Source organism: Budorcas taxicolor, chromosome 2 (assembly GCF_023091745.1).
Source record: "Budorcas taxicolor isolate Tak-1 chromosome 2, Takin1.1, whole genome shotgun sequence".
In the NCBI taxonomy this organism is placed as follows: Eukaryota; Metazoa; Chordata; class Mammalia; order Artiodactyla; family Bovidae; genus Budorcas; species Budorcas taxicolor.
The window spans coordinates 4,728,079-4,741,131 of record NC_068911.1 but is presented as its reverse complement, the minus strand read 5'-3'; the positions used below and the strand labels follow the sequence as shown (position 1 = coordinate 4,741,131).

At 45.2% G+C, this 13,053-nt stretch overlaps 1 pseudogene; it reads left to right on the top strand.

Annotated features, from left to right (window-relative positions):
* Window positions 1-290: 290 nt before the first annotated feature.
* LOC128043468 (protein FRG1-like) lies at window positions 291-1,060 on the top strand (annotated as a pseudogene).
* Window positions 1,061-13,053: the final 11,993 nt, after the last annotated feature.

The following is a 13,053-nucleotide window of genomic DNA, read 5'->3' as shown; positions in this document are numbered from 1 at the left end:
GCTTCTTGGGTGTGACTTTCCCTTCGAGGGTGATGAAAGTGTGTGGGGGCATGTTAGAGGCGGTGGTCCCACAACATCACAGACGTGCTAAATGCTTCTGAACTTGAACTTTAAAATGGTTCTTTGGGCACTCTATTTGGGACTTCACATTGGGATGAAAAAAGGCCTGGGATTGGGTGGAGACGTTCCCGCTCCACTGGTGCGTACCTTTTCGGGGAGCTCGGGCTCCGTCTCCACTTTCGTGCCTCCCTCACCCATTCTTGCTCCGGTTCACGTGTTTGGCCAGGACCATGGCCGAATACTCCTATGTGAAGTCCACCAAACTCGTGCCCAAGGGAACCGAGGCCAAGAGTAAGAAGAAAAAGAGCACAGAGAGGAAAAGAGAAGCGGATGGAGAAACTCAGCCTGATGTTGTTGGAATATGGTGGACAGTAACAAACCTCGGTGAGATTTCCGGACCCGTAGCAACTGAAATGGATAAAGGAACCTACATACACGCACTCGACAATGGACTTTTCATACCGGGAGCTTCACGTAAAGAAGCTGATGAGGGCCCTAGTCCTCCAGAGCACTTTACAGATGTTGAACTGTCTGATTCCAGAATTGCCCTGAAATCTGGCTATGGAAAATACCTAGGTATAAATTCAGACGGGCTTCTTGTTGGGCATTCAGATGCAACTGGACCTAGAGAGCAGTGAGAACCTGTCTTTCAAGATGGGAAAGTGGCTTTACTGGCCTCCAATAGGTGTTTTATTAGATGCAATGAAGCAGGTGATATAGAAGTGAAAAGTAAAACGGCAGGAGAAGAAGAAATGATAAGGATCAGATCTTGTGCCAAAAGAGAAACCAAGAAAAAAGATGATATTCCAGAAGAAGACAAAGGAAATATCAAACAGTGTGAAGTCAATTACCTGAAAAGATTCCAGAGCTGCCAGGACCACAGCTTAATATAAGCAAAGAAGACAGTAAAATTCCGAAAAAGGCCCAGAAAGATGGATTCTTGCATGAAACACTTCTTGACAGGAGAGCCAAATTGAAAGCTGATAGATACTGCAAATGACCAGGATTTTTGTTTCTGTCTTCTCCTTTTGTTTTTTTCTGAATAATAAAATCAGTGTTTTTACAAGAATAAAAAAAAAAGATTTGTTGTGTACATTTTTGCGGGAAAATCTACACAACATACAATGTACAGGTTAGCCATCGCAAAGGTTATGGTTCAGGGGAAGGAAGTACATTCACGTTGTCACGCAACCACCACCACCACCACCACCACCATCCACCTCCAGAACTTTGTTATCTCCCCAAACTGAAACTCTGTCCTCATTAAACACTAGTTCCCCAGCCCCCTCCCTAGAAGGAAGAGGAGGAAAGAAAGAAGGAAAAAAAAAAAAAAGAAGCCCACCAACCCATCTAGATCCCTTTCACAGTGACTGTTTTAGCCACAGACTGGATCTGGGTCAAGGTGACCACAGCCCCTTCGGCATCCACCCTTCACCCTCCACCGACACCCCGAGGGATGCAACTCAGTAGGCAAGAAGTCAAAATAAAAACGTGCGCAGGACAGCTGCAGCCTCGGCGGGCCTGTGAGGTGCTGGTTGGAGAAAGCGCTGTCCTGGGTTTCAGACAACAGCTGCACGAACGACTCTCAAGTTGAAGTGCAGGAGAGAGGCGTCTGGGCTGCGGTCTCCTAAGTGTTCCAGAGCGGACAGCTCACTCCCGCTAATGGAACGGGCTGCGTCGGCTTCCTGGATTTCTTGAACGCGGGTAAAAACCCAGGAGAGAAGGCGCCCGCGCCCTCGCCGATCGCACTCGGTGCATTTGTGCGCTGAGCGCAACTTGGGGTTAATTATTGATGACGCGGCTCCAAATGAAGTGTTGGCGAGAGACCCGCTGCCTCTTCTAATTGCCGGGTTTCTGAGAAGAAGCTTCAGCCTGGAGGGATTTCATGATTAGAGTGAAAGGAAATAGGAAAAAGCAAAGTGTGCCTGGTCCAAAGGAACAGAGCACTGGGAATTAACGGGGAAAATTAATTATTAATAACCAGAATACGAAAAGAGATGGGGGATGGCGGAGGAAAGATGGTTTCTCCCCAGCCCTCACCTGAATCTCCCACAACCGGAAACCAGGGGGAGCTGCCCACTGAGCTGGGCACTGGACGTGCAGCAGGCTGGTAGTTGATCCTGAAGATAAAACAGCATAAGGTTGCCTTCTGTCGGGAAATCTCAGAGCCCGGGGTCTAAGGTAGAGGGGCCTTCCCATGAAATCAGATTGAACTTTGGTTTCCCAAAAATAGCACATGAGACACCTAATAATTTCTAGTGCATCATCTAACGTTAAACAATGTTTTTCTATTGAAGTACAGTTGATTTACAGTGTTGTGTTGATTTCTGCTGTAGAGCAAATTGATTCAGTTATACAGATACATGCATTCTTTTTTCAAATATCCCTTTCCATTATGGTTTATCATAGGAGATGGAATGGTTCCTTGTGCTATGCAGTAGGACCTTGTTGTTCATCCATTATATAGACAATAACTTACATCTGCTAGCCCCAGCCTTGCACTCCGTCAGTCCCCCAGCCCCTCCCCCTTGACAACCAGAAGTACGTTCTCTGTGTCTGTGAGTCTTTCTGGTTTGTAGGCAGGTTCATTCGTGTTATATTTTAGATTCTGCATATAAGCGATATCATATGTTATTTGTCTTTCTCTTTCCAACTTACTTCACTTGGTATGGTCATCTTTAGTTGCATCCACGTGGCTGCCAGTGGCATTGTCCTTCTTTTCAGGGCTGAGTAGTATTCCGTTGATACGCGCACCATGACTTCTTTGTCCACTCATCGGTCGAGGGACGTTTAGATTGTCTCCATGTCCTGACTATTGTGAATAGTGCTGCTATGAACAGAGGGGTACAGTATCTTTTTGAATTAGAGTTTTGTCGAGACATATGTCCAGGAGTGGGATTGCTGGATCATATGGTAATTCTATCTTTAGTTTTCTGAGTACTGTTTTCCATAGTGGCTGCACCAACTCACATGCCCACCAACAGTGTAGGAGGGTTCCCTTTTCTCCCCATCCTCTCTAGCGTTTGTTAGTTGTAGAGTTTTTAATGATAGTCATTCTGATCGGTATGAGGTGGTACGTTATTATAGTTTTAATTTGCATTTCTCTGGTAATTAGCAATGTTGAGCATCTTTTCGTGTGTCTATTGGCCATCTGTATTTCTTCTTTAGACTTCTTCTATAGTCTACAGAGGTATTCTCATCTAACATCTTTGTAGCTACTTCTTTCTTGGACAATGAGTACCCAGCCCTTGGATTGTCCACACCCCACAAGACCAGGAAAGAAGAAAAAAATAGAAGAAAGAAAAGTGAAAGTGAAATTCGCTCAGTTGAGTCCAACTCTTTGCGACCCCACGCACTATACAGTTCATGGAATTCTCCAGGCCGGAATACTGGTGGGTAGCCTTTTCCTTCTCCAGGGGATCTTCCCAACCCTGGGATGGAATCCAGGTCTCCCGCATTGCAGGCGGATTCTTTACCAGCTCAACCACAAGGGAAGCCCAGAAGAAAGGAACCACCTTCCAAATAATCCCATTTTGCTACTCAGGGAAAATTTGGTAGAGGAAGAAATTACAATGATAGTAGCTAAAATGCACTTGACAGTTACCCGTTTACTTATGCAGCATCCTTGTCCCCGGCCATCACTGACAACCAAGAGTTGACTTGTTTACCAGTCTAAATCCCAGCTACTCTTCCCTGGAAGCGAGAAGTGGTGTTTCAGGATGCTGTGAGAAGTCCCGTGGCAAAGACACAAGCTGTAGCTCAGTTGCTGGAGGACTTCTTCGTCTGCATCCCACCAGGCAGGTCTGAGTGCCTGTGACCTTGGAGGCACATTTTACTTCTTCACCTTTCCCTCCACACACCTCAGCAAGAACTATCCATTGAGGTGTGGCGTTTAATAAGAGGCACACCTAATTAGAGACACTGCGTTTGCCTGTCCCGGAGGATTGGAAACAAGCTGTCTCCTAAACATGCCTGCCAACGCAAGAGATGCAGGAGACTCGGGTTCGATTCCTGGGTTGGGGAGATTCCCTGGAGAAGGAAATGGCAACCCACTCCAGTACTCTTGTGTGGAAAATTCCATGAACAGAGGAGCCTGGTGGGCTACAGTCCATGGGGTCACAAAGAGCTGGACAGACCTGAGAGTGCATGCGTGGCACACACAGGTGGTGATGGTGCACAACACTGTGAATATACTCACCGCCGCTGAACTGCACATTTAAGGTGGCTCAAATGACGGATTTTGTTATGTGTATTTTTACCACAATAAAAAAACAGGATAAAACAATTATTGTATATGATATGACCCTAACCACATAAGAAAGCTACATGTAAAATATTACGAACAAAATAGACCAAAATAGTAACACTGGTTGCCTTTTGATAAGAGATAGATGACTTTCATTTTCTTGTCTCTATTTTTCTGTTATTTTCTATATACTCTATTATGTGGGTGTTTATTGTCATATTCAGGAAAAGATAAACTTGAATTTTTAGATGCAGCCTAATAGAACAAAGGAAGAATTGGAATTTCCAATGTAGTTTTCTCCACAGTTTGCTCACAAACATAGCAACCTACCCTCCGCCTTCTTTTCAGAGATGAGAAATTTTTCTATAAAACAACTTTAAAACCCAGTATTTCAGAAGAAAAAAAATATTGGAAATAAAGTCCACGTGTGTTTAAGTGTCTTTATTTGTCTTGATTTCGCTTAACCTGTTCTTTTTCCCTTGGATTCCCCATGAACTTAGAAGACACAGCCACAGTGCAGCTGAGATTTTGCCTTTGCTAGTAAGTTAGTTTATGAATGTTATAAATATAACTGATTTGTAAGGGAGAAAGCACATTCTTGGCAAAAACCAAATGTCTCTTAAGACGGGCTTAATTAAAACAAAATACTCTTTAAATAGAATACCTCATCAGAATGCATGAAAATTTGAGAAGTTGAACATGACAAAGTAGGCTTAAAGACATAAGATCATTTAAAGCAAAACATTCTTCTTTGTAAGAGTCCCAAAATATGTCTAAGGGTGCATGAGAAGTCAAGACTGCAGAACAAAGACTCTGTGTTTGAAATTTTAATGTGCACATTAAAAAAAGCCAAGAAATACGACCGTAATCTGGGTGAGATTAGACAAAACCAGGAAGGTGATAAAATAGCAGAAGGAAGTGCCTTTCAACAGAAGAATTTTAGGCTTTATGCATGAGACCTTAGCTCTAAAAGTGACAGTGGCAAGCAGCCTCAGTCAAGGCAAAATTTCATGGTTAAAAGACAAAGGGCATTTAAAAAAGTTATTTCCATTTTCCTCCTCTGAAAAGGCTTTTCTCATTTGTTTGGTTGACTATGAAATGTTATTAAATTTCCCAAATGGTCTTATTACATACGGTGTAAGTAACCAGCAAGGAAGGTCTCCTGATGTGAATTTCTGAAACAGCTACAATTTGAAGGCACACCTAAGTGCAGCCTCATACTCCAAAGGGTCAGTGAAAAACAACCTCTGAAGGCCGATGTTCGTTACAATGGATTTGCCAAAAAGCAAGCATCCTGTTTTAAGCTCAAGGTTCTATCTGTTTCATTTGCTGACACTTAAAAGGTGAATGTTGGGGAGATGCTGGGTGGTCGGGTTCCATGAGGCAAATGTTTTATTTGTCACTAGGGACCTTTGAATGCCTGGATCTGCTCACCTGGCCTCATGCACCCAGCGTCCCCGGCCAAATCCTTGTTTTCATTGCTGACCCACCTAAGAGCTGATGTGTGGTTGAAAAGCACAGGACTGGGACTTCCCTGGTGGTCCAGAATCCGCCTTGCAACGCCGGGAACCGGGGTCTGATCCCTGGTCGGGGGACTGAGATCCCACATGCCGCAGAGCAACTAAGCCCGCCTGCCCCAGGTACTGAGCCCAAGCACTACAACTAGAGGCTATGCCCTGCGGTGAGAAGACCCCACGGGACCCGGTGTAGACCCCACGTGACCCGGTGGAGGCCCCACGGGACCCGGTGAAGACCCCACGGGCCTCCACTGAGGCTTGACACCGCCAGAGAAAGAAAGTGCATTTCCATCGCAGGGGCTGCGAGTTCGATCCCTGGTCGGAGAACTAAAACCTCACAAGCTATGCGGTGCACCCGAAAAACAGAAAAAAAAAAAGAAAGCACCTAATTTTTCCATTTCCAATTAAATGACTAATTAACAATATACCATTTTTTTACCTTTCTATCTGGAATCCTCAGGGCCTGGAGGGTTTGAAGGTGATTTTTTCATGGATGGGTGGACTTAGAATACTTATATGTTTCCCAAGTAAAGAACCTACTTTCCATTTCTAAAAATGCCATATGCTCTGAGCTCCATCACATTCTTTTTTTTTTTTTTCCTCCAGGCAGGATCAAGAGTGGGCTGGGATAAAGTGAGGTAAAGCACCTTCTGACTGTGAGTTACATTCCCCCACACCGTGAGCCTTTTAATGTAGTGATTAACCACCCCAGACTTTGATGAGAGGTGCCTGGAAGTCATTACTTGGGTAAGGATTGGGAAAGGGGATTGGGTCACGTTTGCATTTTGGAAAGACGTGTGTGGGAGGAGGGAGGCTTGGAGGGTTAAGAAAAGGAGGCAGAAAAACAAGTTTGGAATTTGATGCAGGTCAAAGACAGGGGCCTAGTGGTAAAGAACTTGACTGCCAAAGCAGGAGAGGCAAGAGACGAGGATCCAATCCCTGGGTCGGGAAGATCCCCTGGAGGAGCACGTGGCAGCCCACTCCAGTATTCTTGCCTGGAGAATCCCCTGAACAGAGGAGCCTGGCGGACTGTGGTCCGTAGCGCAGAGTCAGACATGACTGAAGCAACTCAGCAGCAGCAGCAGCAAAGAGGTGGGCGCAAGCTTGGATGGTGGAAGTGGAGACGGACAGGGAGGAGTGGCCAGATTCAGATATAAAAGGAGACAGAGGGACTTCCCTGCTGGTCCCGTGGTTAAGAATCCACCTTGCAATGCAGGGGACGCGGGTTCAAACCCTGATCAGGGAACTAAGACTCCACGTGCCATAGGGCAGCTGAGCCTGTGCCCTCCGGGGCCCGGGCACTCCGGGGCCTGTGTACCACATCGAGGATCCAGCAGGCCGAAACTAAGACTCGAGGCAGCCAAATAAATAAAGGGGCCAGGTGGTTCAGTCCCTGGTCAGGAAACTGAGATCCCACAAGTCACACGGTGTGGCTCCCCCCAAAAAAAGTTATGCTGATGGAGGACCCAACAGGAGTGCAGACGGTCACTGCAGAGCCACGAGTCCGATCAAAACTCTGTCATCTGAAATATCATGCTCGGTGAAAGAAGCCAGACACGAGAGGTCATCGCATAGTTTCATTATCTGTGAAATGGTGGCAGAGCCACAGGGGTGGAAAAGGGGCTGTGCAGAGGAGGGAATGAGCTTGGGGTTTCCTCCTGGGCTGATGAAAACGTCTGGAACTAGACAGTAGTGACGGTTGCCCAATATTCTGAATGTGCTAAGTGCCTACCATGTCATGTCTTACGAGCGAAAAAAAAAAAAAAGATCATCTTATTTCCATAAAGGGAAAAAAGGGGATAAATTGGACCTCATTAAAACTAAAGAGATTTGCTCTACAGAAGACGCTGATAAGGGGATGAAAAGACACATCACAGACTGGGAGAGATTATTTGCAAATCACATAGCCAACAAAGGACTCGTATTGAGAATACATAAAGAATTTTCAAAACTCAACGGTAAAAAAGAACAAGTGAGCTACTTATATCCAGTGGAAAAAACGTGGAGGAGAAATGCCTTTCCATGGCTCTCTTTAACAAGAAGTCTGTGAGATTATCTGACGATGTCTGTGTCCCCTGTTAGAGCCCAGAAATCAGGGACTTGGCCTGGTTTTGCTCACCATGTGTCCTGTGTCTGGCTCAGGGCCCAGCACATAGTAAAAGCAGAATAGATATGAATGGACGAATGGGCCGGCACCTGGACAAAGTGCTGGCCAAATGGGCCTAGAACCTCTAACGCACGACGGCTGGAGAGCCTTTGAACACACCCCCCCAGCCACAGCAGTGGGCCAAGAGGCGCGCACCATTGCATTCACTCATTCAGTAAGTGCCTACATCCACGGTCGAAACAGACAATTCCTGCACTCGTGGAACATAACTTTACACTAAACGAAAAGACAACGAGGCATTATTCACAACAGCCGAAAAACGGACGCAGCTCTTGTGCACAGACGGATGAATGGGTAAACAGAATGTGTCCATCCATGCAACGGAATGCCCTTCAGCTTTAGAAAGAAAGGAGATTCTGGCAGCTGCTGCAACGCGGGTGTACCTTGAGGACGTGATGCTGAGTGAAGTAAACCAGACACGAAAGGACTGATACTGTGTGAGCCCACTTCTATAAAGTCCCTGGAGGACATATTCATAGGGACAGAAAGTAGAAGAGTGGGCGGCAGGGGCTGGGGGTGGGGGCGGTGAACCGGGAGTGAGTGTTTAATGGGAGCAGGGCTACAGTTGGGGATGATGAAATGAGTTCCGGAGACGAGGGCGGTGATGGGTGCCTGACAGTGTGAATGTCCTTAATGCCCCTCAACGGGATGCTTAAAACTGGTTAAAGTGGTAAAACGTTATATTAGGTGTATTTTCAGTTCAGTTCAGTTCAGTCGCTCAGTCATGTCTGACTCTTTGCGACCCCGTGAATCGCAGCACGCCAGCCACAACTTAAACCATCCTGATAATAAGGCCTGTGGAGAAACGAAATTTGTGAATAGAGATCACCCTCTGAAGGAGAGCAGTCAGAGTCCTGTGCATCCTTCAATTCATATTCAACTGATAAGAGGATTTTTAGCTGCTCTGGAGAAAGAGAATGATGTTTCCAATGATTGAGGGGAAGAATATTAGCGCAAAGAAGGTCGTGTAAGGGGCTTCCCTGGCAGTCCAGTGGTTAGGACTCTGCTCTCACTGCTGGGGTTGGGTGGGTGGGGGCAGGGGTGGCCTGAGCAGGGGAATTAAGATCCCATAGGCTGCAAAGCGGGGCCAAATAAAAGAAAACAAAAAGATCACTTACGTATCTCCTTCTGTAATCGGAAATAGAGGGAGGTGAATATTCTGAATACAGTATCCAAGAGCCTTAGGGTCTTCCTGGCCATCGGGGGTTAGGACTGGCGCTCTCCCTGCAGAGGGCACGAATTCGATCCCTGGTCAGAGAACCAAGGTCTTGCACGCCGTGCAGGGACTTATTAAAAAATTGGGGCATTAAAATAAAAAAGCTACACTTCACACTACTGAAACATTTTTCCCAAGCCTTTCTGTCGGCAGCAAGTGTCAACTAGAAGGTCGCACCGCTGACTCATCTTGATAAACAGACTATACTTAAAAGTATCGAAGCTGTTTTGTTTAAGGAGCAAAGACTTGGAGGGGGAGAGGAAGTGGGGGCCACCATGGGGGAGGGTGGGGGCAGTAGCTCAAAGAAGAAGCCTCTGAGGAGGGACACGGAGGGTGCGGAGGCTGGGGTCAGCCAGGAAGCGGGGAGGTCAGGAGAGAACCAGACGCCAGTGACCTGGATCCACGGAGGCACTGCTGGGACTTTGAGAAGTGAAAGTGTTAGTCACTCAGTCGTGTCTGACTCGGCAACGCCATGGACTGTTGCCCACCAGGCCCTTCTGTCCATGGGGATTCTCCAGGCAAGAATACTGGAGTGGGTTGCCATTCACCTCTCCAGGGGATCTTCCCAACCCAGGGAGGGAACCTGGGTCTCGGGCATTACAGGCAGATGCCTGGGACTTCGACTGTTCATCTAAATCAGAAGGAGAGGAAGAAGCTTTTGTGCAAAACGTCAGATCAATTTCCACAAAGCGGCCAAGAAAAGAACCCAAAGCTGTGTTCCCAGGGCTGGCTGTAGCTTGACGCCCAGGCCTGCTTCTTCCTGCTGCTTAATCCACACCAGAGTCAAAGGCGTCTAGAAAAACACTCGGGGAAAGGAGGGTCACAGGCTCTTAAGGAAATCTGAGAAAAACTGAACAAACCATTGGTCCACATGACTGATACCTCAGTTTCAAGCACGAGCTCAGTTAAACCTGGGTGTTGTCTTGGCTCCTAAGGGACTGAACAGCCGTGTGCTTCAGGATGATAAATCTCCAACGTAAATGAAACAAAATACAATGGGAACTTTCCTGGCTTTCAAGTGAATGCTTTCATTGTAGTTTTGAAGCTTGACATGTACAGCTGAACTATTATGCAGATGTTAAAAAATTGGAGGTAGGTCTCTAACAGCCGTGAGAAAAGATGTCTAGGAGACCTTATAAAATGGAAAAAAAAAAAAGGCATTGTAAAGCAGTTTGCATTCATCTCATTTTGGTTTAAAAAAAAAGTATTTACATGAATAGGTTTATAGTACACGCAAAAGAAAAAAAAATCCTCTGATATCAGGTAATATGGTTACATTTCTGCTAGAATATCAGAGAACTTTCACATTCTATATTATATATTTCAGAAATGCTGAAAGTTTAAAAATAATGACCTCTGTGATCAGAAAGGAAAATAAAGATGTTTTCAATGGAATATCTAGAATACATAAATGTCTATCAAAATTCAACAGTAAAAAACACTCTATACAGAAAAATAAACAAGAAATCTAGGGAAATTACGTGGCAGTCCAGTACTTAGGACTCGGCACTTTTACTTCTGTGATTCTATCCCTACTCAGGGAACGAAGATCCACAAGCCTTGAGGTATGGCCAAAAAAAAAAAAGGAAAAAGAAATCTAATTTTAAAATGGGCAAAAAACTACATAGATATTTCAACAAAAAGTGTAGAGACACCAAGCACATGAGAAGATGTTCAGCATCATTAGCCACTGAGGAAGTGCAAATGAAGACCCCAATGAAATATCACTATGTGTGTGTCAGAACGGCTAAAATTAAAAATAGTGACAATACCAAATGCTGGTGATGATGTGGAGAAACCAGATCACACATCCATGGCTGGTGGGAATGTGAAATGAGATAGCCGCTTTGGGAACCAGTCTGGAGTTTTCTTACAAAACTAAATATGTTCTTTCCATATGACCCAGCAATTGCGCTCCTGGGCATTCATCCCAGCAAAATGGAAATCTGTGTTCATACACAACCTGTGCATGAATGTTCATAGCAGCTCTACCCGTAACAACCTGAAGTGGAAACAGTGAAAGTGTCCGGGAACAGGTGAATGGTCACACAAGCTGTGATGTATCCATACCTTGGAGCGGTGCTAAAGACTAAAGGATGAATACAGTGCAACAGCTGAGAATTATGCTGAGCTACAAAAGCCAGCGTCGCAAAGTTACCTGCTGTATGATCCTGTCACAGCGACAGAAACCGGGTTAGAACTAGCGGCTGCCCACCCGCGGCGGGGCAGGAAGAAGAGTAAGTGCGGCAGAAAGAGATACCTTATCACGCAGACCCCTTGTGCTGATGGGACAATTCTGTGTCTCAGTCGTGATGGTGTTCACATGAATCAGCATGCGTGATAAAATTGCACACAGGCACATATACACACACGCACACACACAAGTAAGACTAGTGAAATCTAAACTGGTTCTGTAGATTATACCAATGTGAGTTTCCCAGTTATTATACTTCATGTCTACTATCTACATGGATGTTACTATCTGCATAGAAAAATATTATCTTACAATAGTCATGCAAGATGTCACCGTTGGACAAAACTGTTTGAAGGTATAGAGCACCTTCCTCTACATTTTGGCAACTTCCTGTGAAATCTAGAATTATTACTTGTTCAAAGTTTAAAAAAAAAAAACCTCACATGGGGGGACTTCCTGGAGTACTTCCTGGGTACTACTTCCTAGGTAGTCCAGTGGTTAAAACGCCACGTTCCCAATGCCAAGGGGCTTGGATCCGATCCCCGGTCAGGGAACTAGGTCCCACCTGTCACAGGTCAGAGTTAGCTTACAACAACTAAGATGCAGTGCAGCCAAATAAATAAACATTTTTTAAAAAACTCATATGGGGACAGATCATAAAATTCCTCTGGATTAACAAAACCTACGTTCATCAAAAATTTAAAAATATTTCTTCCATTTTCATTTAACCTATATTTTATGGGGATGAATTCTTTGGGACTTTATTGAACTATTTTAAACATATCTTTCAACTTGGGTCCAAAAAAAAGTTCTCCATCCTTTGATCTGATGGATTAATAAAAATCAGATGACTCTGGACATCTGTATTTATCACTGTTTCAGAAAGTACAGTCTATAAACCACCTGGGATGAATGAAAAGATGCAGATTCCAGGGCCTCCCCAATTCTTCTAAATCGAGCTCTCTTGGGAAAGGGTCTGGCAGTCTGCACTTATTATTTCCAGTGATTCTTTTTTCTTTTGGACATGCAACGCAGCATCAGGATCTTAGTTCTCCAACCAGGAATTGAACCTGTGCCCACTGCATTGGGAGAGGGCAGTCTAACCACGGGGCCACCCAGGGAGGGCTCAATGGACTTTCTTTAGCTTGAACTTGGGGGGATGGGTCTCTGGGTCAAGTTTATGCTCTTAATCGTGGATGAAAGTGAGTTTTCCAGTTTTTAAAAAGGAAGAAAGAAAGAGAAACAAAGAAATCTTGGTTCTAGAAAGGAGCTCACTGTTCACAGGCGTCCATAGCAATCCTTGGTCTCTCCTCCTTCCTTTTCACCCCAGCGAGCGTCACTGAACAGAAGCAGCGCCCGTCTTTCCCGGACTCAAGCGATTCAACAAGCAGCTATTTTGGCTAATCTTTCAGATTAGTCTTCTTAACTGCCAGGAAAACAGCGCCTTAAAAAGGAAATGTTTCTGCCTAAGAACTTATACCCAGTTGAAAATAGTCATGATCATTTAAAAAAATAATGCTGCGTAAGTACCCACACGATTTACCTCAAACACCGGTCCAGCCAGCTAAAAAGAACCTCTAAACAAATAACGAAACCTGGACGAGGCCCCGTGGAAGAAGCAGAGCCAACAGCTTCTTCAGAAGTGAGGCTGGA